This window comes from Ovis aries, chromosome 12 (assembly GCF_016772045.2).
Source record: "Ovis aries strain OAR_USU_Benz2616 breed Rambouillet chromosome 12, ARS-UI_Ramb_v3.0, whole genome shotgun sequence".
Taxonomy (NCBI): domain Eukaryota; kingdom Metazoa; phylum Chordata; class Mammalia; order Artiodactyla; family Bovidae; genus Ovis; species Ovis aries.
Genome location: NC_056065.1, coordinates 34,880,930 through 34,907,405, shown reverse-complemented (window position 1 = coordinate 34,907,405; position 26,476 = coordinate 34,880,930). Strand labels below are relative to the sequence as shown.

General features: G+C 39.3%; 1 protein-coding gene across 4 annotated transcripts in view; it reads right to left on the bottom strand.

Annotated features, from left to right (window-relative positions):
• The window catches only part of RGS7 (regulator of G protein signaling 7), a 472,754-nt gene that overhangs the window by 247,705 nt on the left and 198,573 nt on the right, over positions 1–26,476 (bottom strand). The window lies entirely within an intron of this gene.

The window sequence follows — 26,476 nt, the reverse complement described above, 5'->3', positions numbered from 1 at the left end:
CAGAGGATGAGATGGTTGGATGACATCACCGACTCAATGGACATGAGTTTCAGTAAACTCCGGGAGTTAGTGATGGACAGGGAGGCTTGGCATGCTGCAGTCAATGTGGTCGTAAAAAGTCGGACACAACTGAGTGACTGAACTAAACTGAGTATTACATTTAGTATCTCACCTTCATTTTAGAGAAAATTCTTTGTTGATAGACCTTACTATGTCATTCAACAGAGAGGGGATATATATATATGTATACTTATGGCTGATTTGCATTTTTATATGGCAGAAAACAATACAACATTGTAAAGCAACTACCTTCCAATTGAGAAAAAAAAACACAAAGATAGTCTCATGCACAAAAATCTTTAGACTTTTAGCCTGAGAACCTCTTTTTCTCTAGTGATCCCAGTGCTTCATTCCTTTTCCACTAGTAATTAAAACAGATGTGCTTTAGTCACTTAGCTGTGTGAGACTCTTTGCAATCCCATGAACTGTAGCCCACCAAGCTCCTCTGTCTATGTGATTATCTCAGGAGGAATACTGGAATGGGTTGCCATTTCCTCCTCCAGAGGATCTTCCCAACCTAACGATCAAACCTGTCTCCTGAATTGGCAGGCGAGTTCTTTACCGCTGAGTCATCTAGGAAGCCCAGTTAACACAGATAAAATGAGGTACATACTCCTGGGAGGAACAAAAATTCCTTTGGGCAGAGGTCACAAGAACAAACAAATATGAATGCTATCACAAATTACAGGGAGACATTTCTCCAAGTGTTCCTATGCTAAATCCTACATGAAATAGTACTTCTGTCATAATTACCCAGGCAATTATCATGTTTCATACATTCAGGTTAAAAACAATGATTCTGATGAAAAGTAAAACAAATCATTGATGAAGCTAAAATAAAAACAGTGTCAGCCAAATACAAAACACATTGGGTGGTGGTGGTTGGTAGTGCTTTGCTTAATTACTTTTTATTATCATTTGTTTCTGGTGACACTGAAAAAGCAGTAATCTGAAATGAAATATTTTATCACGTGCATGACAACATGAAGAAAGAAAAAGACAAAATCAATAACCTTACATTGCTACCTTCAGTGGTAAAGATAAGAGGAACACATATCAAATGTTTTCAATAAACAAAACAGTTACATATAAAAAGGGAAAAAAGGGAAGGACAAGCCCAGTGGAAATCATGCACTTGTCCAAGAATTATTCTGCATTAAAAAAAAATCTTCCTCATATCTGTGGCATTTCATCTCTAAAGAACAAAAAACCTTTGGATACTTTTTCTCCTTTTCTCTTGCTTCTTTGCAGTAAGTAGTAATAACTCCTCTAATACTTTATGCAAATCTTCATTATGGCACTTTACCATTATAATTATTTGCTTCAGTGCCTGTCTTTCCCAACAGACTGTGTGTGCTTGGAGGCCTAGGGCTGTCTTAATCATCTCTTCACATCACACATGCTTACTAATGCTTGTTATATAACACGATGACAGGTTTAAAACTCATGAGTCTACAGGAGGGCCAAGGAAGTAACATAAAGGAATGAAAGCCAGGTGTCAGATGACCAGTGGGGTACTGTTACTCTGAGAAGCCCCTAATCCATCTGAATATGGTAGCTTCTAATTAGACCTGGCAGACCATTGCTAAGGACATTATCAAGAAGCCAGGTATCTAAATATGCATGTGAAGTTTGCCACATTTAAAAAATACTGTGCAAGACAAACAAAACATTATCAACTAGGCAGATTTTGTCCATGGGGCACCAGTTTGCAAATAACCAACCGGACATATCCTAACATGTACTTGGGATCAATAAACTCCAATATTGAGGAAACTTTTGTCCTCAGTCTGAATGCAAGTAACTATTCTCAGATTTTCCAATAAGGTTTTACATAATCTGAATATCACTGAAAAACATTTAACTCAAATGACTATAACCATAACCACAGTACTAAACTATACTATTTACACATACTCACAGGGGCATCTGGTCTATCACTTCATGGCAAATAGATGGGGAAAATACGGAAACAGTGGCAAATTTTATTTTCTTGGGCTCCAAAATCACTGTGGATAGTGACTGCAGCCATGAAATTAAAAGACACTTGCTCCTTGGAAGAAAAGCTATGGCAAACCTAGACAGCATATTAAAAAGCAGAGACTTCACTCTCCTAACAAAGGTCTGCATAGTCAAAGCTATGGTTTTTAGAGTAGTCATGTATGAATGTGAGAGTTGGACCATAAAGAACTCTGAGCACCGAAGAATTGATGCTTTCAAACTACGATGCTTCAGAAGACTCTTGAGAATCCCTTGGACTGCAAGGAAATCAAACCAGTCAATTCTAAAGGAAATCAACCCTTACTATTCATTGGAAGGACTGATGCTGAAGCTGAAGCTCCAATACTTTGGCCACCTGATGGAAATAGTGAACTCACTGGAAAAGATTCCGATGCTGGGAAAGATTGAAAGCAAAACAGAAGAGGGTGGCAGAGGATGAAATGGTTAGATAGCATCACTGACTCAATGTACATTAATTTGAGAAAACTTGGGAGATAGTGAAGGACAGGGAAGCTTGTCATACTGCAGGCCATGGGGTCACAGAGCTGGACTGACTTAGGGACTGAACAACAATAACAAATATTATTCAAAAGTGCTTCCCCAGTGGCTCAGTACTAAACAGTCTGACTATCCATGCAAGAGACTTGGGTTCGATCCCTGGGTTGGGAAGAAATGGCAGTCACTCTAATACAGTCCAGGGGATCACAAAAGAGTCGGAAACAAATTAGTGACAAAAAAACAATATATTACTCAACATGTTTAGATCCCCACTTTCTCCTATGAATCCTACCTCATCCAAGACACAGAGAACTAAAGACTACAAGCAATAAAGTCATCTTCTTAAGATAGTTAGAAGTGACCGGTGATAGGAGTAACCTAAAAGCAAAGCAGTCAGGGGCCATTTGATGTAGGAGCCATCAGTCCTACAAACTGAATAATCAAGAAAAAATTATTACTTTGCAGCACACTTTGTAACAATGAGTCATTAGAGCAAGGTTAAATTATGTTCATTATGTTCTGTTCAATAAAGGAAAGAAATACATGCCACATTTTAGAGTTTTTCTGTCAAATTAGTTATTTTTAATACTATTTAAATTATGCAGGTCAAGAAGCAACAGTTAGAACTGGACATGGAACAATGGACTGGTTCCAAATTGGAAAAGGAGTATGTCAAAGCTGCATATTGTCACCCTGCTTATTTAACTTCTATGCAGAGTACATCATTCAAATTACTGGCCTGGATGAAGCACAAGCTGGAATCAAGATTGCTGGGAGAAATATCAATATCCTCAGATATGCAGATGACACCACTCTTATGGCAGAAAGCAAAGACAAACTGAGGAGCCTTTTGATGAAAGTGAAAGAGGAGAGTGAAAAAGTTGGCTTAAAACTCTACATTCAAAAAAAGAATCATAGTATCTGGTCCTATCACTTCATGGCAAATAGATAGGGAAACAATGGAAATAGTGAGAGACTTAGTTTTGGGGGGCTCCCAAATCACTGCAGATGGTGACTGCATCCATGAAATTAAAAGACGCTTGCTCCTTGGAAGAAAAGCTATGACCAACCTAGACAGCATATTAAAAACCAGAGATTACTTTGCTGAAAAAGGTCCATATAGTCAAAAGTTATGGTTTTTTCAGTAGTCACGGATGGTTGTGAGAGTTGGACCATAAAGAAAGCTGAACACCAAAGAACTAATGCTTTTGAACTATGGTGTTGGAGAAGACTTTTGAGAGTCCCTTGGACTGCAAGGAGAACAAACCAGTCAATCCTAAAGGAAATCAATTCTGAATATTCACTGGAATGACTGATGCTGAAGCTGAAGCTCCAATACTTTGGCCACCTTATGTGAAGAGCTGACTCATTAGTAAATACCCTGATGCTGGGAAAGATTGAAGGCAAGAGAAGAAGGGGATGACAGAGGATGAAATGGTTAGATGGCATCACCGGCTCCATGGACAGGGGTTTGAGCAAGCTCTGGGAGTTGGAGAAGGACAGGGAAGCCTGGCATGCTGCAGTCCACGGGGTCGCAAAGAGTCGAACATGACTGAGCAACTGAACTGAACTGAATTGGTGAATGCCTAGAAATTTCATTCATCAAACATATCATTTTCCCAATGTTGGATAAACTAAATGTTACCACACTAAATAAAGCATCACATTACATTTAAATAATTATCAGTGGTTTTCTTTCATTTCTCACCATAATCCCATGAATCAGATATCAGTCCCACTGTGCTGACAATTTAACTGAGACACAGCCACACAATCTTAGACAGTGACTCAGTACTTTCAGGGCTTCCCAGGTGGCACTAGTGGTAAGAACCCACCTGCCAAAGCAGGAGGCATAAGAAAATTGGGTTCGAACCCTGGGTCAGAAAGATCCACTGGAGGAGGATATGGTATCCCACTCCAGTATTCTGGCCTGGAGAATGCCATGGACAGAGGAGCCTGGTAGGGTAATAGGGTCACAGAGAGTGGGACACAACTGAGGTGACTTAGCAAGCACGCAGTTCTTTTAACTTCTATAAATGTTCTTTCACAGATCCATTCATTCATTCATTCAACACAAATTTATTGAACATTAATATGACCAATAGTTCCACAAAATAAAATGCCAGAAACTTTAAATATAAATGTAAATCTACAATTATAGTACAATATGATTCAAAACTCCTCTGAAGCTCAGTTTTATAAAAAGTGAGTTCTAGAGGTTTTTAAATCACTTTCTAGTACCTGTCATTAGTTAACAATGTGCGAATATCTTAACACATGTGATATTTTGAAAACCAGACTATTTCTGTACCTAATCTGTGAGAGAAATAGGTACAGTAAATAGAAATGACTCAAGCTTTCTCTATATTCATTAGATAATTAGTTAATTAGAACACCTTTGTAATGCTTTCTTAATCACTCACTCCAGTAGTGCAAAGAAATCAAAGTTAATACATCTGTCACAAAGGGATTGACTACAGGTTTCTTTAGTCAATGTATTTCTGTTAAAACTGTGTAAATTTAGTGTTTGTGCTACTCTTGAAATATCCCAATTAACAACCCAGAAAGAAAAAAAAGACTGCATCATCTTCACAATTTGACGAGTGGAAAATTATGTGATGGAAAGGTCAGCCTAACTGATTATACTCAGATGAGCCTTTAGCAAACTAGGATTTCTCTACCAGGACTCAGTGTATTTTAGAAACTGCTTTTCCAATGAAACTATTGTTTATACAGTCACTTCTGTGCTGCTAAGATATTTGGTTTTGTCTTCTGTTTCTGATTTTGCCACATTATTTTTTCAAAAAGCACAGCTCCTGTAGCAGTCTAGATATTATGATCTTTGCTGGCATCACTAGCTATGCTTTGGGGGGAATGAACACATTGACTTTGATAAAGAAATTGCAAAACATAAAGATATAATGGTAAAACAAAAATATTTTTATTTGAAATATTATTTCAAATCCAGGATTTGAAATAATTACATTTACTCATAGTAAAGAAAAAAAAAAACAGTATCTCAAAATCCAATACTTAACCAGAAGACTAGAGCAAAGAATAGGATAGATTCGCTGGACTGTACATTTATAAATTACTGACTAAAATTAAGGTCCTATCCATAGTGGTGGCTCAGCTGGTAAAGAACTTGCCTGCCGTGCAGGAGATGCAAGAGACACAGGTTTGATCCTTGGGTCAAGAAGATTCCCTGGAAAAGAAAATGGCAAACTACTCCAGTATTCTTGCCTGGAAAATTCCATGGATAAAGGAGCTGATGGTGTTGCAGAGTCAGACACAACTGAGTATGCACACACACACACACACACACACACACACACACAGAGCATAGTTTAATGCTTTGTGAACAGTAAGTTGGACTCACATTAGAAAGAATTCACCAGATTTTGAGCTGACAATCCAAGGACAAAGTAATCTGATTTTGTGTCTAAACTCAGCTTTGATTTTGATGTCAGTTAATTTGCTGATGACTTTGAAAACATTAAATCGTTGCCGTCCTCAAACCTGGAGAAATGAGTCATCTGTTTCTGTCAAGTAGGAAAGAACAAAATCAGCAGGAAAGGAAATTTTATTTCTAAAATTCATAAAGAATGCAATAAACAGTGGAGATTATCTACCAGTAACTGCACTTCTTTTTCCTTTTTTTCCCCAAAATTCACAATGCTCCTTTAAAGAGCAAAAAGGCAAGCAACTTGAAGGATACATGACAGTCAGGCCTTTCTATCACATTTTTGCAGTAAAAGGGAGCCAAGGAATTTTCCTGGCATAACTTTTTGGTCCTTGAAAGAGAAGCATAAATAAGCCACTGCAAATTTTTTCCTTAGAGATTATTAAACCATCTTCATATCTTAAATGTAGCTTCCAACTTATGTTCCCTGTAATAAATCATACATAATGTCAGTTATAATCATTTTTTAGATTCATAAGCTGAGGTTCAGAGGTTTTATATCCTTTGGCAGAGTCACCATTAACATGGGGCAGGTTTAGGATTTGAACCACATCCTCTGGATTCCATACACAAGCCTCTGTTCTAGTTAACTTCTTCCAGTGAATTTTGATACTTTGATTGCCTGACTCTTCCTTTGCTTTTCTGTATAAATAAATAAAGACACCTGACTTACCTTGGTCATAGAGTTGTTATGAATATCAAACATCATAATGTATATCAACATATTTTAGAAATTTAATAGCTAGAAGTTTTTATTTCAAAGCATATAGAAAGTATGGTTGACTTGCCTGAGAGAAAAGTGGTTACATGGCTCTAAGTTAGCTATTTTTATGATAATCTAATAATTGCCAATTTTTGTCTCCCAACTACCCATCCACCCAACCACCACTTCTGCTCTCCTACTAGTCAAGCCAGATGATACTTCAGTTTTACAGAAAGAGGTGCAGCTTGAGACAGTACTGAGAAACGAGTCCATATTCCCATTCTTCTAGTTTACTCAGAACACACTTACTCACGCTTACTCTGGAGGAAGGACAAGAGAGGAAGTGCTATTCATGTTTCTGAGTCAGTGTATGGAGAGTTCGGCCGTTTAAAAGTACAAATTTATTTCCAAGTGGACTGACTTCGTATATTCACTTACCACCCACCTTGAGATCTGCTGAAGGGAAAGTAAAGAAAAATAGGAGCTCACAGCCCTCTTTTATTAATCCTGAGGAATTTACCAAGAATTTTAGTGATCCTAAGAAATTAATAAGACACAACCCAATTTTTAAATAACATGGTTAACTTTGAACATTGCTTGAAGTCCCACATTGAGAGAATTGAAAATCTATCATGGAAGCATTCCACCACTTAAAATTATTGTCCACAAAAGCAATTTCTATGTGTTAAAACCAGAGTCAGAAAGCAAGAGGCAATTTTAGAAATGTAAATCTTTACTTTGCCCAAAGTACAAATTTGTAAGAGGCTGATTCTTCTGTTCCAATAAGAACTGCATTGGTTCAGATCCACAGAATTAGAGTGAGCTATTAATGCTAATGAAAACTCAAAGTGTTACACGGCATACCAGAGGGAAACTTTTATTTTTAATATCTTAATCATTCTCTTCACCAGACACTAGGCTGAGTGCTTTGCATGAAGTATTTTCATTAATCCTTAAAACTCTTTCAGGTGAGACTATTACTAATTCCCATTTTATGAGGAACCAGCTAGTTAGCGTGCATGCTCAGTCACTTCAGTCACGTCCATGGAATTTTCCAGGCAAGAATACTGGGGTAGGTTGCCATTTCTTCCTCCAGGGATCTTCCCGACCCAGGGATCAAACCTGCATCTCCTGCATTGGCAGGAGGATTCTTTAACACTGAGCCACTTGGGAAGTCTAGCATATTAGTGGTGGACCCAAAGCTAAAACACATTACAATCTTGAGCTATTTTTAAAAATTAAGTGGCAAAGTGCTTATACCAGGGCAACCCCTTTCTTTTCCTCTACACTTAGTGATCAGTAGGAAGAGCACTCTGTGTAGCTCTATGAATATTGGAAAAGAAATAATGGAGCTCTTTTTTAGAAGATTTGAAAGGGAAAATATCTTCCATGTGTTTCTAGATTCCAATTCACAGAAAATATCAAAAGAAAGATACGTGAGAAACAGAAGGCATCTCTGTCTCCTGTTACACATTAGCAGCATGTAAGATTCATCACTACTTTTATATGGTTACCAGGGGCTGCCCAGGTGGTGCAAGAAACCTCCTGCGAATGCAGGAGAGGCAAGAGACACAGGTTCGATCCCCAGGTTAGGAAGATCCCCTGGAGTAGGAAAAGGCAACTCACTCCTGTATTCTTGCCTGAAAAATTCCATGGACAGAGGAGCCTGGCAGGCTACAGTCCATGGGAGTCACAGCGTGTCAGACACATCTGAGCGACTGAACATGCACATAGGAGAGAGCAGAACGGGATGTCACAGCAGGGCGGCTTCAGTCACCACCACCCCAGTCTGTGGGGATCTCATGTAACTCTCTGAGTATCACTTCCTCACTCACTGCTCCATGAATAACCCCCCAGGATGCCACATGTGAGGAAGAGGTCCTCTCAGAAGGAAGCCCAGGCTTTTGTGCAAGGCTTACAGATCTTCACAGACCTGCAAGACTATAAGGTGCTTGCAGACTAGGAAAGAAAGTGAACATCTGCATCAAAGCCAGAAAGGTAGCCAGAATGTGGTAATTTAATATATAAGAGGATACTGAGAAATATGAGATTTAAAGGAGAGAAGTGTGTCAGAAGTGCGGTGGGAGGAATCCATGACAAAGGAGGCAAAAAGGATTAAACTTCAATAAATTTAAACAAGGGAAGATCATATGTGAAAGGAGGAAGAGCTGAAACAAGGCAGACACACCAGCAGCCAGACCCCGGCTTCCCTTTGTTATTCTGCCATCCTAGGAAGGAAAGACATGGGGGATACGGTCGTGAAGGGGGGTCATGGCAGAAATCAAAAGTCCTTGAGCATTATCCTCAAATAGGATGTGTCAGCAATGGAAAGCTTTGAAAGATTTCTTTCAGGGTTAGGTTCAGAGCCGAGCTTTGGGAAGACCAAAGCTGCCTGAGATGCTTTTAAAATCTTAGTTATTAGCTTGTTCGCTTGTTTGTACACTCATCTGAAGTGCTTTATTTCTGAGTCAATATCTTCCGAGCACTCATTTTACCCTCTAGGAGAACACTACTTACCTAGAAGTCAGATGAACTTTTCTAATTGGCTAAGGATCCTCAGTAACCACAGATACGCAGATGACACCACACTTATGGCAGAAAGTGAAGAACTAAAGAGCCTCTTGATGAAAGTGAAAGAGCAGAGTGAAAAAGGTGGCTTAAAACTCAGCATTCAGAAAAAGAAGATCATGGCATCTGGTCCCATCACTTCATGGCAAATAGATGGGGAAACAATGGAAACAGTAACAGACTTTATTTTGGGGGGCTCCCAAATCACTGCAGATGGTGACTTCAACCATGAAATTAAAAGATACTTGCTCCTTGGAAGAAAAGCTACCAACCTAGACAGCATATTAAAAAGCAGAGACATTACTTTACCAGCAAAGGTCCATCTAGTCAAAGCTATGGTTTTTCCAGTAGTCATGTATGGATGTGTGAGTTGGACTATAAAGAAAGCTGAGTGCCCAAGAATTGATGCTTTTTGAACTGTGGTATTGGAGAAAACTCTTCAGAGTCCCTTGGACTGCAAGGAGATGCAAACTGTCCATCCTAAAGGAAATCAGCCCTGAATATTCATTGGAAGGACTGATGCTGAAGCTGAAACTCAAATACTTCAGCCACCTGATGCAAAGAACTGACTCACTGGAAAAGACCATGATGTTGGGAAAGATTGAAGGCGGGAGGAGAAGGGGGCAACAGAGGATGAGATGGTTGGATGGCATCACCAATTCAAAGGACATGAGTTTGAGTAGGCCCTGGGAGTTGGTTTTGGACAGAGAAGTCTGGCATGCTGCAGTCCATGGGATCACAAAGAGTTGGACATGACTGAGTGACTGAACTGAAGGATCCTAAACCCAAGAGTAGTAAATGAAGGTCTGAGAAATATACACAACCACTGGGACAGGAAACATGGACCAGGAGCTTATATTTTAAATAAAGGTAAAATGCAGCTGCATTTGAGGTAATTAAAACTCATAAACTCTCAAGTCTCCCCATTAAAGTGTATTGTGAGCTCTAGGTTATGACTAACAATAATACTCACCTTCCCAGGTGGCGCTAGTGGTAAAGAACTCACTTGCCAATGCAGGAGACATAAGAGATGTGGGTTCAGACCCTGGGTTGGGAAGATCCCCTGGAATAGAGCATGGCAACCCGCTCTAGTTTCTTGCCTGGAGAATCCCATGAACAGAGGAGCCTGGTGGGCTACATCCGTAGGGTCACAAAGACTTGGACATGACTGAAGTGACTTAGCACAGCACAGCTCAATAACAGCATTATAGATGGTGAGGGACAGGGAAGCCTGGTGTGCTGCAGTCCAGTTCCAGTTCCAGTTCAGTCGCTCAGTTGTCTCTGACTCTTTGCAACCCCATGAACCGCAGCATGCCAAGCCTCCCTGTCCATCACCAACTCCCAGAGTCTACCCAAAGCCATGTCCATTGAGTCGGTGATGCCATTCAACCATGTCAACCTCTGTCATCCCCTTCTCCTCCTGCCCTCAATCTTTCCCAGCATCAGGGTCTTTTCAAATGAGTCAGTTCTTCACATCAGGTGGCCAAAGTACTGGAGCTTCAGCTTCAACATCAGTCCTTCCAAAGAACACCCAGGACTAATCTCTAGGATGGACTGGTTGGATCTCCTTGCAGTCCAAGGGACTCTCAAGAGTCTTCTCCAACACCACAGTTCAAAAGCATCAATTCTTTAATGTTGCAAACAGTCAGACACATGACAGTGATTGAACAGCAAAAATAATATTAACCTTATAAGGAAAAATAAACCCTACTCTGAAGTCTTTACATCTTGAGGGAAATCCTGGAGAGTGAAGTCACAAGGCAGGATCCTCTGGTAGTCTGTTGTGCTGATTCCCTCCTCTGGGAAATACTGGGATTAGGCAGGAGAAACTGTCCAGCAATCAGTTCAGTTCAGTTTAGTCATTCAGTCGTCCGACTCTTTGCAACCCCATGAATCGCAGCACGCCAGGCCTCCCTGTCCATCACCAACTCCCGGAGTTCACTCAGACTCATGTCCATCGAGTCGGTAATGCCATCCAGCCATCTCATCCTCTGTTGTCCCCTTCTCCTCCTGCCCCCAATCCCTCCCAGCATCAGGGTCTTTTCCAATGAGTCAACTCTTTCATGAGGTGGCCAAAGTATTGGAGTAGGACCCTATGCAACTTGGCCTTCCAAGATCTAAAAATGGCGATGTATCAGGTTGACACAGTACCATCTCACCAAACTGAATAGGACTTTGAGCCTATGCACAGAGCTAAGGGATTTATGCAAGCAGTACTTCCTGAGGGCTTGATGGGTATTCTGACTGACTAGAAGAGAACAATAAACAATATGGAAAAGCACATGTTTTCAGCGAGCTTACATTCAGGTCTGGGGATAAAGATTCCTGTCACAGTCAGTAAAGAGATAATGAAACAGGCCATGAAAGAAATAAACTCTGATCACATCACAAAGTGAGTGAAAGGCTACTTCATAGAGCTGGCCAAAGGAGACCTGTCTGAAGAAGCAATGAATGAGCAGACACCAGCGTGGTAAAAAGTCAAGGGCCAGAGGAGGGCATCAAACACAGAGAGAAGTAATAGATCTAAGGGTCTTCTGACAAGAACACATATGGCATGCTCAATGAAAACAAAGAATGCCTGTGAACCTAAAGCATAAAAATGGATGAGGAACACACTGGAAAAGGGGGTTAGAGAAGTTCATGCTGGCCAGATCATCTGTGACCGTATTTATGAATTTGGCTTTTACTGTGAATATAGGAAGCCACTGGAAAAATTTGAACAAGGGAATGTCCTTTTAGGACAAATAAAATTATTCAAATAACTTTATGCACTCTGAATGCTGAGTGCAAGGACTGCAGGAAAGCAAATTTTGAGATAAAATATAGTTACAAGGCTACTGCCAAAATTCAGGTGAAAATCAATACTAGCTTGGACTGACGGTGGCAGTGGGGAGGTAGAGGAATGAACAGAATTAAGACATATATTGGAGATTGAGCCAGCAGGACTTCTTGGTGAGAATGGGGTAAGAATGAGGAGAAAAAGAGAATAAAGCCAAATCCTAGGTCTTATTCTTAAGTGCCTAAGCAACTACCTAGATGGAGGTGGCATTTACTGAGACTGGGAAAACTGGAGGAAAAGGGAAGGGCAGGGGAAAATCCAGAGGTTCAATTTACTTCAATCAAACGGTCAATCCTAAGGAAATCAACCCTGAATACTCACTGGAAGAAATAACGCTGAAGCTGGAAGCTCAAATATTTCGGCCACTTGATGGGAGCAATTAATTTACTGGAAAAGACCCAGATGCTGGGAAAGATTGAAGGCAAAAGAAGAAGAGGGCAGGAGAGGATGAGATGGTTGGATAGCATCACTGACTCAACGGACATGAACCTGGGCAAACTCTGGGAGATGGTGAGGAACAGGGAGGCCTGGCAATGCTGCAGTCTGTGGAGTTGCAGAGTCAGACACAACTTAGCGAATAAACAAGAGGGAAATCCAGAGATTCAATTTAGTTGCATTATAGTTGAGACTTCTACTAATAATTAGATGAAGATGTGAAAAAGGTAGTTGTATACATAAGTTAAGAGTCTAGGATATTATTGAGAGTAAGAGATACAAATTTGGGAATTATCAGTATTTGAATGGCTTTAAAGCTGTGGCACTAGCTGTGATCACTTAGGGAGAGACTAATCATAGAGATGAGAAGAATGCCCAATATCAATGCCTGGGAGTTGAGCATTTGGAGGCTGATAGTGAATAGCCATCAAGGACCACTGCAATAAGAGGAAAACCAAAGGAATGTGATAGACAGAAGCCAATAGAAACAGATGTTTCAAGGAGGATGTGGTCAATAGTATATATAATGAGGTTGATACACTGCATAATATAAGGCACTATCATACTCTGCAAATAGATTATATTTCTTGCGGATATAGTTTCTAAAGAATGCATCTTAGGTTTTACTGATATGACATGAAAATCCAGGTAAAATTTAATACATTTACTCACACCAGATGTTTGGAATAAAGATAAACTTTTATTCATTATCACTTCTATTTATCTCTCATGCATCAGTTTTAGATCCTACTGTAAGACTGATAAATATCAATCTGTGCTCTATATACCAAGATATATATCAAACTATGCTATATATCTTTAGTTCTCACTGTGTAGAATTTTAAAGATGCCTATAACATTGTAGCTCAGCCTAAAGACACATGCATCACTGAATACACTTTCACTGAACTGTTAGATCTATGAGGGTGGGAACAGGCCTGATATGTTCATAGATAAAGTCTTAGAATTTAACAGATGTCAAATACTTTGTAGATTCTCAAAAACTCCAGTTTATAGATAATTTAATCATCAATCACTTATTCTGAGTCACTGCAGCACTAAATTAGAGCAAGTAAAAGATGGTTAGCACTCCCATTTGACATACTGAAATGAGGTAGCCAAAATTGAGCAAAGTCCTGTGTAAGCAGGGAAATAGCAATGTACCTCTAAAGCCTGCCATTATTCATAATATTGGTGCATAAAAAATCTCCACAAGCACACGATTCACTGCCACAGAGGTGCAGATGGACAACGCTGACCTACAGTTTCCCTCACAATAATTATAGAGAGTCTACTGATACACAGTTGATCTAAAAAGCCTCTTAGTCAAATTCTCCACCAAATTCCAGAAGAATATAATATCACAGTATGTGGACACCCAAGAAGAAATTCACCAAGAGTTTCTGCTAAAAGGTGTGCGATTATCACAGTTTGGTTTTAGGGACAGGTTAATTGGCAAATCTATATTAAATCATACTCACAGGAAGCACTTCGACAGGTACTATGAGGGATACAAAGGAATATAGAGTACATTTCCAGGCCTTTTGGAATTCTAAAATCTATTTAGGTATATGTCTTTCACTTTACGAAATGTTAAATAAAAATATAACATTGTAATAATAGAAAAATTACAAATGTGAGGTCCTACATAGTTAATAGTCATCCACTCTTCAGTATAATTCAAATATAAGGTGGATACGAATCTTTAGCTGAATGTTTGGTGAACACAAGAACATAGTAAAGTGTGTGTGTGTGTTTTCTTCTCCCTTAAAAATTATCAGTCCCAGAACATCATATATAAGAACACACCTTGACGCATGTTTCTTGTTGCATGGCAACCATAAGGAAATGTAATGCGGAGGAACAGATCTCTAGGACACAGCCCGCATGTGGCACTGTGTTTCCAAGCAGAGAATAAGGTTTCCATCCCTATAATTACTCTTGCATTTGTATGTGGTGGTGGTGGTGGTTCAGTCGTTCAGTTGTGTCCTACTCTTTGCAACCCCATAGAGTGTAGCCCTCAAGGCTCCTCTGTCCGTGGGATTTCCCAGGCAATACTAGAGTGGGTTGCCATTTCCTTTTCCAAGGGATCTTCCTGACCCAGGAACTGAAGCTGCATCTCTCGCTTGGCAAGCTGATACTTTTACCTGAGCCGCCTGGGAAGCCCCCCTCTTGTTTTATGAGTGCATGTGTGCTCAGTCGTTTCAGTCATGTTCAGCTCTTTACGATCACATGGACTATAGCCCGCCAGGCTCCTCTGTCCATGGGATTCTCCAGGCAAGAATACTGGAGTGAGCCGCCATGCCTTGCTCCAGGGAATTTTCCCAACCCAGGGACTGAACCTACATCTCCTGTATCTCCTGCACTGCAGATTCTTTACCCCTGAGCCACCAGGAAAGCCCTTCTCTTAAATTGTAATAGCACCTTATTTGAGAAACAAAATGGCACCATAGAAAGAGCAATGGATCAAGAGTCAAGGGGCTTGGGGATTCCTGACTTTGCTACCAACAAAGGTCAGCAGGAGGAAGGGGGTGTGGAGCTCTCTCCAGCTCTGAAGTCGGACACATAGCCACTTAAACTTCTTCTGTATGACCCTAGGCAAGTCACACAGCTTTCACTGTTATTTTCTCATCTATAAACCGAGAAGAACAGTACCACTAGAATCTAAAATGTAACTAAGTGAAAGTAGCCAATGGAAACAGTAAAAAGATCAGTGGTTTTCAGAAGCTAGAGGGTAGAGGGAAGAATAGGAAGAATACAGAGAATTTTTCAGGTCATGAAATTATTCTGCATGATGCTAGAGTGGTATATACATGTTATTATACATTTGTCCAAACTCATTAATGTACAATAACAAGAGTGAACTCTAATGTAAACTAAAGACTTTGAGTGGTAATGCTATGTCAGTGTAGGTTTATCAGCTGTAACAAATGCACCGCTCTAGTTACTACTGTTGTTCAGTTGCTCTGTCAGACACCTTAGTCACTCAGTCATATCCGACGCTGCGACAACATGGACTGCAACACACCAGGCTTCCCTGTTCTTCATCATCTCCCAGAGCTTGCTGAAACTCATATCCATTGAGTCAGTGATGCCATCCAACTATCTCATTCTCTTTCGTCCCCTTCTCCTTCTGCCTTCAATCTTTCCCAGCATCAGGATCTTTTCTAATGAGTCAGTTCTTCGGATCAGATGACCAAAGTATTGGAGCTTCAGATTCAGCATCAGTCCTTCCAACGAATATTCAGGACTGATTTCCTTTAGGATTCACTGGCTGGATCTCCTTGCAGTCCAAGGGACTCTCATAAGTTCTCTCCAACACCACAGTTCAAAAGCACCAATTCTTTGGGGTTCAACCTTATTGTCCAATTCTTACATCCATACCTAACTAATGGAAAAAGCATAGCTTTGACTAGACAGACCTTTATCAGCAAAGTAATGTCTCTGCTTTGTAATAAGATGTCAATAGCTTTTCTTCCAAGGAATAAGCATCTTTTAATTTTATGGCTGCAGTCACCATCTGCAATGATTTTGGAGCCCAAGAAAATAAAGTCTGTCACTGCTTCCATTGTTTCCCCATCTATTCACCATGAAGTGATGGGACCAGATGCCATGATATTCATTTTTTGAATACTGAGTTTTAAGCCAACTTTTTCACTCTCCTCTTTCACTTTCATCAAGAGGCTCTTTAGTTCTTCTTCACTCTCTGCCATAAGGGTGGTGTCTGTATATCTGAGGTTATTGATATTTCTCCCAGCAATCTTGATTCCAGCTTGTGCTTTACGCAGCCTGGCATTTCGCATGATGTACTCTGCATTAGTAAGCAGCGTGACAATATATAGCCTTGACATACTCCTTTTCCAATTTGGAACCAGTCTGTTATTCCATATCTGGTTCTAACTGTAGCTTCTTGACCTGCATAGATATTTCTCAGGAGGCAGGTAAGGCGGTCTGGTATTTTCATCTCTTTAAGAATTTTCCAGTTTGTTGAGATCCACACAGTCAAAGACTTTAGCATAGTCAATGAAGCAGAAGTAGCTGTTTTTCTAGAATTCTCTTGCTTTTTCTATGATTCAAAGGATGGTGGCAATTAGACCTCTGGTTCCTCTGCCTTTTTAAAATCCAGTTTGAACATCTGGAAGTTCTCAGTTCATGTACTGTTAAAGTCTAGCTTGGAGAATTTTAGCATTACATTGCTAGCATGTGAAATGAGTGCAGCTGTGTAGTAGTTTGAACATGCTTTGGCACTGTCTTTTGTTGGGACTGGAATGAAAACTGGCCTTTTCCAGTCCTGTGGCCACTGCTGAGTTTTCCAAATTTGCTGGCATATTGAGTCAGTACTTTAACAGAATCATCTTTTAGGATTTGAAATAGCTCAGCTGGAACTCCATCACCTCCACTAGGTTTGTTCATAGTGATGCTTCCTAAGGCCCACTTGACTTTGCACTCCAGAATGTCTGCCTCTAGGTAAGTGATTACACCATCGTGGTTATCTGGGTTATGAAGATATTTTTTGTATATTTCTTCTGTGTATTCTTGCCACCTCTTCTTAATAGCTTTTGCTTCTGTTAGGTCCATACCATTTATGTTCTTTACTGTGCCCATCTTTACATGAAATATTCCCTTGGTATTTCTAATTTTCTTGAAGAGATCTCTAGTCTTTCCCATTTTTTTTGTCTTCCTCCAATTCTTTGCACTGATCACTTAGGAAGACTTTCTTATCTCTCCTTGCTATTATTTGGAAGTCTGCATTCAGGTGGGTATATCTTTCCTTTACTCCTTTGTCTTTCACTTCTCTTCTTTTCTCAGCTATTTTTAGTATCTTTTCAGACAATCATTTTGTCTTTTTGCATTTCTTTTTCCTGGGGATGATTTTTTTTTTTTTTTGCTTTGTACTTTTATTTTTATTTTTTTCCTGGGTCATTTCTATTGTTTATTTTTTAAAATTTAAATTAATTTATTTTAATTGGAGGCTAATTACTTTACAATATTGTATTGGTTTTGCCATATATCAACATGAATCTGCCACGGGTGTACACGTGTTCCCCATCCTGAACTCCCCTCCCACTTCCTTCCCCGTACCATCCCTCTGGGTTATCCCAGTGCACCAGCCCCGAGCATCCTGTATCCTGCATCAAACCTGGACCTGGGGATGATTTTGATTACTGCCTCCTGCACAATGTTATGAGCCTCTGTCCATAGCTCTTCATGCACTCTATCCGTCAGATCCAATCCCTTGAATCTATCCCTTGAATCTAATCCCTTGAATCTAATCTTGAATTATACAGTCACTCCCACTGTATAATTGTAAGAGATTTGATTTAGGTTATACCTGGATGGCCTAGTGGTTTTCCCTATTTTCTTCAATTTAAGTCTGAATTTTGCAATAAGGAGTTCATGATTTGAGCCACAGTCAGCTCCTAGTCTTATTTCTGCTGTCTAAAGCTTCTCCATCTTTGGCTGCAAAGAATGGAATCAATCTGATTTTGGTATTGACCATCTTGTGATGTCCAGTTCTTGGATGAGAAGTTGTCTCTTGCATTGTGGGAAGAGGGTGTTTGCTATGACCAATGCATTCTCTTGGCAAAACTCCATTAGCCTTTGCCCTGCTTCATTTTGTACTCCAAGGCCAAACTTGCCTGTTACTCCAGGTTATCTCACTATTGACAGCCTCTCTAGAGTGGGATGCCAGTAGTGGGGGAGGTTATGCATGTGTAGCAGCAGGGAAACCACTGTACCTTCCTCTACATTTGTCTGTGAAATTTACAACTGCCATGTATTCACCAAACCCTGAAGCCCAGATTCACAGCTAAGTCTGAGGACTGGTCCTTCTCCCTATTAGAGATCACCCAAATATGACTTGCCTTCCTGCTTAGATATACAAGTTGACTATGTCTTAGCTCTCAGTCCTTGGACTTCACACATATGCCTATTACACTACCCTTTCTAGAAATCTCTATCAATAATTATTTCTTTGCAACAATGACTGCAGTGTGATTTGAGTGTGTGTCTATCTTTGGGACTTGATTTCTACTGTCAGCATCTGAGAAAGGTTCAGCTCAGCCACGGTCTGCTCTATCTCACCAGACAGGAGTAGAACCTTTCTCGTCTGGCTTATCCTGTTGCAGACGGCTAAATAGGCCCTGTAGATATTCAAGGCACAATAAATCATCCTTCATTTATCACAACTGTGATGACAACTGGAAAAAAGTAATCTATGTATGTGTGGTAGATAGATGGGTCAGGCCTATAAACAGTCTATCTGTAGATGGTACTGAAAAATTTCCTAAGGAAATAGTTCACTCTTAGGAAGAAGTCAAGCTGGGTCAAGTGCAAAGATAATTTGTAAAGAAGAAGACTAATTTTATGAGTTCAGATTTGTCATCCAGCCCAGTCTTCCCATATATTCCTGTCTGAATTCTAGTAAGAGATTGGGAAAGAGAGGTTATAAAAGAAAAACATTTGTGAACCCCATGGGAACCATGTGGAAAAAATGGAAAAGTAATGAGAGAAGAGCATTTTCCCTACTTCTGTATGACCTTGGCACAAGGATGACATCAGAGAACCTGACATCCCTTAGGCATCTTCAGACCAAAAAACATCTGTGGCATCACTGTCAGGAAAAAGACACCAGGTAGCTAAAAGAAGTGATTGTCACTTGGTAGAAGCCAGATAGATACAGCAGAAGAGGGTGGGAAATGGAGCGCAATTCACCTCTGGGTATTATAAGTAAGGATGAGGCAACTTTGTGCCAATCAACAGACAAAAAGAGGGTTATATTATTAAAAAAGTAAAGTCACTTAATAGCTAACATAAAGAGTTCTGGCTTGTTAATCAAGAAATGCATTGAGTAAAAAATTAAAAATGTATTGAGTGACATATTCTACTAAAGGGCTTTCCAGGTGGCTCAGTGGTCAAGAACCCACCTGCCAATGTAGGAAACTCAGGAGACAAGGTTCAATTTCTGGGTGAGAAGATCCCCTGGAGGATGAAATGGCAACTCACTACAGTAGTCTTGCCTGGAGAATTTCATGGATAGAATACTACAATCCAAGAGTTGGACATGACTTAGCAACTAAACCACCAACAACCACCACATTCTACTAAGGATCATGAGTCCACAATTACTGTGATGTCAGGAGCCCAGAAAAAAATAAATTACCTAGCTGCTTTGTTGAAGATGACAGAATATATTAATTTTTATAGCTATTTTTATACCTACTTATTTTAAAAACAACTCCTATTGACCTAAGCACATGTCAGGTTGCTATGACAAGCAATGGATAAACAGATGGCTAAGTTATTCTTGGAAGGTAGCTATCAGATATAATATATTTTCAAGTGCCATGATACAGACATAATTGAAAAGATGTACAAGTTCAGATTCATCTACTAAGGAGAAATTAACCTTTAATTTGAACATTTTCATGTAGAAAAAAGGAGAAAAAATATTGTGGAGGTACGTTTTTATAAGAGATTGGGCTCTCAAGTAAGTACATAAGGAAAAATCAAAGGAAGTTAAATGTATCCTTTTAAATTTCTGAAGTTATCCATGAAGTATACATGGATGTGGATTTACAATCATGTAGGATTTTTAACTTAAAGTCTGAGAACCACCACGTAATCTAATGAACAGAACAACAAAAACTGTGCCTACATGATTTATGAATGAACATGATTCTCCTTTTAAACTAATTTCTTAAAGAGAAATAAACAATTCCATTATTTCCACTTCATGGCAAATAGATGGGGAAACAATAGAAACAGTGACAGACTTTATTTTCTTGGGTTCCAAAATCACTGCAGATGGTGACTGCAGCCATGAAATTCAAAGACACTTGCTCCTTGGAAGAAAAGCTATGACCAACCTAGACAGCATATTAAAAACCAGAGACATTAATTTGCCGACAAATGTTCATATAATCAAAGCTATGTTTTTTCCAGTTGTCATGTACAGATGTGAGAGCTGGACAATAAAAAAGCTGAGTGCCGAAGAATTGATGCTTTCAAACTGTGGTGTTGAAGAAGATTCTTGAGAGTCCCTTGGACAGTAAGGAGGTCAAACCAGTTAATCCTAAAGGAAATCAACCCTTAACATTCATTGGAAGGACTGATGCTGAAGCTGAAGTTACAATACTGTGGCCACCTGATGTGAAGAGCTGACTCATTAGAAAAGCCCCTGATGGTGGGAAAGAAAGATTGAAGGCAGGAGGAGAAGGGGATGACAAAGGATAAGATGATTGGATAGCATCACTGACTCAATGGACATGAGTTTGAGCAAACTCTGTGAGACTGTGAAGGGCGGGGAAGCCTGGCGTGCTGCAATCCATGGGATTCCAAAAAGTTGGACAGGACTGAGTGATTGAACAACAATTGATTCTACTTCTTCATCCTATTTTAATATGAAATCTCCATGATCACATAAAAACAGAGCTTCAAAATTCATGAAGCAAAAACTGATAGAACTGAAAGAAACAAATTCACAACTACAGTTCAATATTTCAAGACTTTTTGTAATCAACAGAACAGACAGAAAAGGTGAAGAAACAGGTGACCTCAACCATGGCACCAAAGTTACCAATTGATATTTATAGAATGTTCAATCCAACAGCAGAATACACACATTCTTTTAAAGTGCATTGGGACATCCACCAAGCTGAACCATAATCTCAGCAATGAAACAAAACTTAAGAAATCATAAAAATTAAAATCTTGCAAATTCTCATTATAATAGAATTAAACTAGAACTTAACAACAAAAAGAAACTGGAAAATCCCCAGATGTTTTGAAATTTAAAAACGTGCCTCTAAATAGCCATGAACCAAAAAGGAAGTCACAGTGGAAAACAGAAAGGATTTTTAATTGAATGAAAATGAAAACAATATATCAAACATGATCAGATGCATTCAAGACTGCTTAGAGGAAAATTCATAGCATTAAAGACTAAAATTTAAAAAGAATAATTTTCCATATTAAAAGTTAGGGAAATAAAAGCAAACCAGAGCCAAAATAAACAGAGGAAAGAAAATGACAGTTATGAAAAGAAACCAGTGGAACTGAAAACAGAAAAACAATAGATAAAATCAAAGGTTCCTTCATGAAAAATACACTATTGATAAATATTTAGCCAGTTTGATAAAGAGTAAAAGAGAGAAGATACAAATATCAACACTGGAGATACAAAATGCCCATCACTATAAACCTTAACAAATACCGAAAGGATAATAAAAATATTACAAAGCAGATACTAAGCCATTTCTGTCAGACATGACTGAGCGACTGAACTGAACTGAACTGAACTGACCTACCCTTCAAACTGTTATGCTCGACTCAAAAACCTGTTTATGAATTTCATAGAGGATTTATTCATAATTTCAATCCAAATATCTTTAATCTCGTGGTTAAATAAACAAAGATGCATCTATGAAATAAACTATGACTTGGCAATAAAAATAGAACACTAATACCTGGCAATATCATAGTTGAATCTGAAATGTTATATTAAGTATAATAAGCTAGATTCAAAAGACTTCATACAATATTACTCTGTATGCTGCTGCTGCTGCTAAGTTGCTTCAGTCATGTCCGACTCTGTGCAACCCCATAGACGGTAGCCCACCAGGCTCCCCAGTCCCTGGGATTCTCCAGGCGAGAACACTGGAGTGGGTTGCCATTTCCTTCTCCAGTGCATGAAAGTGAAAAGTGAAAGCGAAGTTGCTCAGTCGTGTCCGACCCTCAGCGATCCCATGGATTGCAGCCTTCCAGGCTCCTCCATCCATGGGATTTTCCAGGCAAGAGTACTGGAGTGGGGTGCCATTGCCTTCTCCATTACTCTGTATAAAAGGTATAAAATATTCTGGAAAAGACAAAATATAGGGACAGAAAACAGATAAAATGTTTGCAGGGATCAGAAAGAATGAACCTTAAAAGAATGGAAGAACTTAGACATGTGTGAAGGGGGAGGGATAGAATGATATGGGGTAAAATACTCTTAGAAACCACACAAAGAAGGGAGCTCAAGCATCAGAGTTAACAAATAACAGAAGAGGATACTGGTTAAAATGGAAAGGAGCCCACAGAAAGAGAACTCTGAAGAAGAAAAGGTTAAGCATTGCAATTGCCTGTGAAGTTCCAGAATGTTCTTTATCCTATAGTCCATGGGGAGGGGTGCAGACAGGTGTGATGTGCAAAGTCTTAAAACACATAGCACACATCATAAATGTGAAGTGGGTACTGTACAGTTTTCTTGGTGAATAAAGGAGACATTCATTAGGCAAAAAAATAAAATCAAGGTAACTAGAGCACTCCTTTCTCTCTCAAAAGCTAACAATTATGGTGTCTGCCAATTTAGAACAGAAATATTTAAAAATGAAAGAATCCAATTTAGGGAGCTCTCTTTAAAGTTAGTAGATGTATCAACAAAAGAGAAGAGACCATTGTCTTAATTGCCTTTTTGCTTTTTTTCTTCTTCCCATCTGCTACCAAAAAAAAAAAAAATAGTGAATATATTAAAAGAAATGTTAATGGAGGAAAACTCTGTGGTTTTCATTAATGTTTTAAATCGGCTTTTCACAGAGTAACAATACATAAGCCATAAAACAGAAAATATATTTAAATAGTATCAAAAATAAAATGTTCCACTTGAGGGCTTTTAAATGTCTTATACTAAAAATTCATATTTAAACATCTTGCTCTCAGAAGTGCTGAGTTTCAAGTAATATTCACATACATATATAGGCATACTGTATGTATACACATATAGACAAAAGTGAAATTATTCATTAATAGATTTAGCTCATTCTATCTATAATCTTAAATTCAAGGATCAGTAACAGAATCCATAGATCGGCCCCTACATTCATGTTAATCATTATTTTTGAACATTTTTGCTAATTCATTAAATAATTAGCTAATGAAGAAAAATGGAAACTCATTATCTTGAACACTTCCTGATTCTAATTTTGAAGAAACTCCTAAAACAGGATTATTGTTGTTTTTCAGTTGCCAAGTTGTGTCCAACTCTTTTGCAATCTATAGACTGTAGCTCACAAGGCTCCACTGTCCATGAAATCCTCCAGGTAAGAATATTGGAGTGGGTTGCCATTTCCTTCTTCAGAGGATCTTTGCAACCCAGAGATCGAACCCACATCTCCTGCTTGGCAGGTAAATTGTTCACAACTAAGACACCAGAGAAGGCCAAAAAAGGGATTATAAGGTACCAGTAATGATAACAAGAGGTAATGGGTCTTGATAATTAATTCACAGTTTGGGTGAAAAGAACTGTGGAGGAAATTTGCAAGACACTGGACTTTTCTCACAGCTGTGAAGCTCATTGCTCAATCCAAAACTAAGCAGTATGTCCCTTTTTTGCATTTAAGCCCCCACTTCTAATCTATTATCAATTTTAGTTGATTCCAAAATACATCTCCCCATCCCCATTATAACCAACCTGGTCCCACATATCATTATTATGTCAAGAACTAATACAATAGCTTTTTAAGTCTCCTGTTGCCACTCTTACTGAGTTATAATACATTTGTCTCATGATGGAAAGAGTGAACTTTGAAAAAATCTAATCAGAGGGTTTTACTCTTTTAAAAACTTCTCATTGGCTTCCCATACTTTCTGCATAAATTAGAACTTCTTAACCATGATTTACATATCTATCTTTTATGGAACTCCCACGAATGTGATTAACGTTATTCCTTGTCACCATCTTTTCACCTACCATGCTTACCCCATTGACCTTCAGTTCTTCAAATACACTGAGCTATTTCCTCCTCAGAACACTGGACTACCTAAGTACTCTGCTTGGAAATCTCTTCTTGGTCACCTACACATGTCAATCTTAAATAAATGTCACCTCTTTGAAGAGGCCATGTGACCATCCAATTTAACAATTCTCCAGTCACATTACATGGTTCAACCTAATTTTTTTCCATAATGCTTCATGCTATCTCAAATTACCTCCTTTCTTCTTTCATTCATATTCTCTTTTTTTTCCTTCCTTTGTGAACTGAATGCATCTCCCACCCCCAAGAAGAAGTTATAAGTCCCAATATCATAGTACTTAGAAATAAAACTTTTGAGAAGTAATTAAGGTTACATAAGGTCAAAATAGATGGGGGAAAAGAGAAAACAGTGACAGATTTTATTTTCTTGGACTCTAAAATCACTGCAGACACGAAATTAGAAGACACTTGTTCCTTGGAAGAAAACCTATGACAAAATTGACTGCATACTAAAATGCAGAAATATCACTTTGCCAACAAAAGGTCTGTATAGTCAAAGCAGATGCTGAAAGGACTGATACCTAATACGAAGAGCTGACTCACTGGAAAAGATCCTGATGCTGGGAAAGATTGAGGGCAGGAGGAGAAGAGGGTGAATGTGGATGAGATGGTTGGATGGCATCACCAACTCAATGGACATGAGTTTGAGCAGACTGCAGGAGACAGTGAAGGACAGGGAGGCCTAGGTTGCTGCAGTCCATAGGGTCATACCTCAGTTGGTAAAGAATCTGCCTGCAATGCAGGAGACCTGGGTTCGATTCCTGGGTCAGGAAGATCCCCTGGAGAAGGAACTGGTAACCCACTCCAGTATTCTTGCCTAGAGAATCCCCATGGACAGAAGAGGCTGGCAGGCTACAGTCCACCGGGTTGCAAGAGTCGGACACGACTTAGCGACTAAACCACCATAGGGCCACAAAGAGTCAGACAAGACTCAGTGAACAATGACAAAAAAGGTCAAAAGGATGTGGCCCCTATTATGGGATTAGAGCACTTATAAGAAAAGGAAGAGTGAGAGAGACAGAGATCTCCACATGCACACTTTAAGGGAAGACAAGGTGAGAACAGAGGGTGAAGGCACCTATTTGCAAACCAGAAAGAGAGCTATTTGCAAGACCAGGGAACAAATTGGCTGGCATCTTGATTTTGCACACTCCCCAGCCTCCAGAACTGTGATTCCTTTCTTCCCTCCTTCTTTCCTTTTTTTCTTTTTCCTTCCCTTTCCCTCCTTCCTTTCGTCCTTTCTTCCCTCATTCGCTTCCTTCCATCTCTTCCTCCCTCCTCCTCTCTCTCTCCTCCTATCTACCATCCTTCCTTCTCTGGTTTTCTCCTTTAAAAATTAAGAATCACATATGAGATATTTTGCTTACCACTATGCCAGGAATAGAGAAAGCACTTGAAAATGTGTTTACATACTGATATGATAGATAGCTACAAATCTGATTGTTCATTCAGTGAACATTTATAAAGCAACTACATATTCCAGACACTGAAATATGAGACAGAAAACACCATTGTCTTCATGCAACCCACACTGAGCTGGACAGAAAACAAACAAGAAAATGGACAAGAAGAAAATTTCAGGCTGCGATAACTGCTGGTAATAAAATAAGAGGTACTGGCAAAGAGCTTTACAATGGGCATTTTCAAAAGGGTTCATTAACCAAACTCACCAAAAAATCAAGTGAAGTGTTCAAGTAAAAATGTTTTGGAAAAATTTTTATATCTCAGTCCCCTGGATCAATTAACAGAAGCAGTTAATTGTCCATGCTGCTGCTGCTGCTGCTAAGTCGCTTCAGTCGTGTCCGACTCTGTGCAACCCCATAGACGACAGCCCACCAGGCTCCCCCATCCCTGGAGCAAGAACACTGGAGTGGGTTACTCCTCAAACGGAAGGTTCACTGAACTGCTGCCACTGGAAAAGAAAATAATGGCTCAGTGTTCAGACTAAAGAGTAGACTAATTCTTTCCTCTTTACATATTGTGGGATTTTGAGTAGAAGCTCTGATATCATTGCCTTCTGTTTTCTTATCTAAAATAAAAATAGTTGTAATTCTTAGCATTTGTTTTGGACACATATCTTCCTACTTGGCCTGTGCCTCACACTCTACATCTCATGC